This window comes from Acomys minous (assembly GCF_964271855.1).
Source record: "Acomys minous genome assembly, chromosome: 18".
Classification (NCBI taxonomy): domain Eukaryota; kingdom Metazoa; phylum Chordata; class Mammalia; order Rodentia; family Muridae; genus Acomys; species Acomys minous.
Window position 1 is genome coordinate 66,230,500 of NC_140501.1, and position 2,795 is coordinate 66,233,294.

The 2,795-nt window shown below is 45.3% G+C and overlaps 1 gene segment (V, D, J or C); it reads right to left on the minus strand.

Moving 5' to 3' along the window:
- Positions 1-1,776: 1,776 nt before the first annotated feature.
- On the minus strand, positions 1,777-2,506 carry LOC311589047 (T cell receptor alpha variable 8-3-like). The segment is given in 2 exons: positions 2,323-2,506; positions 1,777-2,195 (listed from the first exon to the last, which is right to left on the minus strand).
- Between the last annotated feature and the right edge of the window lie 289 nt (positions 2,507-2,795).

Below are 2,795 nucleotides of genomic sequence, written 5' to 3' on the forward strand. Positions count from 1 at the left end.
ATGAAATAAGTCAGTCACAGAAGGGCCAGTACTTATTGAGTCCACTGGCACAAGTATCTTAAAAAAGTCAAATTCGTTGTTGCAAAATAGAATGGCATTTTCCGTGGAATGGAATAGAAAGGGACAATCGAGGAGTTACCGTCCAGTGGTTGCAGTGTAGCAGCCATGCAGGAGTCAGCTCTAGAGACTGCACAGCCAAGTGCCAAGTCAGCCGCACACCCACGCGAACTCAAGACTGTGTGTGAGACGCTTAGAAAGAGAAATAACAGCAGCAAATAAGTGTCCAAAGGAGTGGCTGTGATGACGGCTTCAAGGGTGCCCAAACTCATCAAAGTGTATATTAAATATGGGCAGCTTGTATATATCAGTATCTTAATATACATATCTTTAAAAGAGATAATTTATTTCTTGTGTTTACTTTAGATTTACTCCTTCTGTCATTCTCCTTCCTTCTTGAGGTTCCAGTCTCCTTGGATAGCTTCTCCCTCTAGCCTGGGGAGATTCTTTCTTGGTTTCTTTTTCTTAATTATGATATTTATTTTTATTTTGTTTATTTATAGTTAGGATAGAAGACAATGGATTATACTATGTGTACTATAGCATTTTCAAACACACACATTCGTTGTATTTTGTTATTATTCACACTTCTTCACTGCCTTCTCCTACGCACCTACCTACTCCTTTGGGTGTTGTTGTTGTTGTTGTTTATTTTTGGAGACACAGTTTCTCTGTGTAGCCTTGGCTGTCCTGGACTGACTTTGTAGACCAGGCTGACCTTGAACTCACAGAGCTCTGCCTGCCTCTGCCTCCCCAGTGCTGAGATTACAGGCGTGAGCCTCTGAGTTCAGCTGCCCCTGGTTACTCTTGCTGGCCCTCTTCCTCACCCCTGAGAATCATACTAAGAAGAAGCCAAATTCAGAAAGACAAACACGTGTGTGTGTGTGTGTGTGTGTGTGTGTGTGTGTGTGTGTGTGATGGAAGTAAACAGGACCATGTCAGGGGAGGAAGAAATTACAAGGGAGGAAGGACGAAGAAAAAGAGAAGTAGACTGTGACACAAAAGTCTTTCTTTTAGAAGTCTATTTGTTTTTATGTGAAGATGTTCATATTTTACTGTAGTTTCTATAAGATATTTTCACTTGTCTTTAGAAATCAGGATTGACATTTCTCAACAAGCCTCTAAAATATAGTGAGTCGTTTGGTCTAGTCTACTGCAGGGACTACAGTAGGCTATAGCGAGGACTTTGCTTTTACTCTAGGAAAAACAGGGCACTACTGCAAGTATGTGAGCCAAGTGTAGCATGGTCTTGGGTTGAGGAGCCTCACTGGTTGTTTTGTTCAGAGTGTCCTGTAGCACATCGTGCAGCAAGGCCTTTGGAAGTCCGTTACAGCTTGGTCAAACAGGCAGTGGCAACCAGAGAGTAGATCGATTTTTAAAAGTAGGGCCAAATTGATTTCTCAATGAGTTATACTTGAGGGGTAAGTGCGAAATCTTTGATAACTCATGTTAACTACTGTTGAAACACAAATATTGGTGATCTAAGGAGCATTTGGTAGGGGAGTGTGTGTGTGGGGGGTGGGGCGGGAGAGGAGTGGGGGGGGGGAGATCGGGAGATCAGGTTTGGTCACACTCTGCTGTAGTCCTGAGCACAGCGTCTCTAGAGTGCATTGCCTCCACGCAGGACACTCGCCGGAGGATCTTCCCTAGGTTCATTCTGACATCATATGTTAAATTTCCATTTCTTTTTTAGGAGGCAAACATTCTCCACATCCCCGCTCCCACAATGCCTTCACTTCCGTTGTTGCTAGTGTCCTTGCTGAGAGTCATTCATGGTGTGCTCCCAGCACAGAAAGCCTCAGGAGGTTTGTGCTCAGCTCCCCCTGCAGCCTCAGGCACTGTGTCACTCAGCACGCAGAAGTACGTGGCTGAGTCTCTCCAGTGGGCCTGCAGTTTCCTCAGGTTGAAGGTGGAGTTGCTTTTCCTAAACTCAGCTTCAAAGCCATCGATGCCTTTAACAAGGGTGTCTCCTGTGAGGTATTTGAGGAGAAGCTGGAGGCTCTGGCCAGGATCCTGGACGTACCAGAAAAGGTAAGGTGTTGCACTGTAGGAATAGCTGCATCTGAGCTCTACTGAGGCTCCTTCAGAGACGGCGACGTGGGCATCAGGCTGGACCACTGACTGGGCCCTGTTTCCTCCTGTAACGCCAGGGCAGAATCAGTGAGACCAGATCAGACCTACATGGCATGAGACTGCTTCCCCTGTGTAGATTCAGGCTAGGAACTTGTCCGTGGAAACAAAAGCGAGAGCTGAAATAAGACTTACTCAGTGAGAAGAAGAAGCCGAGCAGCAGAGTGGTCACTGGGAACATGTTTAGGCAGTGAGAAGGCTGAGAGATGTATTCTGGGAAAACTCCCCGAGCTTGTGAAGAAACCGATTCAAGGGCTCCCCGAGGACAAGGCTTGGAGACTATTAACCCAGAGAAGCTCCCTTGGCAATGACTGCTCTGTAGCCCTTTCTACTTAGAATAGCACCTCAGAGAGCTGTGGGGTAAGAGGCTCTCTGGAGTGACGAGTTTTTTTTTTTTTTCCCTCCAGCTCAGACATTCAACTTATGCAACATTGCCCTCTGGAGGCCAAAGGTGGAAACTAATTACGTCTTAAATTTTTCGTTAGGTCTATTTTCGTAAGCAATAAAATCTGCCGAAAGTGCGTTTTAAGAAGGTAACTTTATGAATTAACTAGTACTGCTTAAATCTTGTGCGCTAGAGAATTCTGTCATCCCCATTTTATAAACGG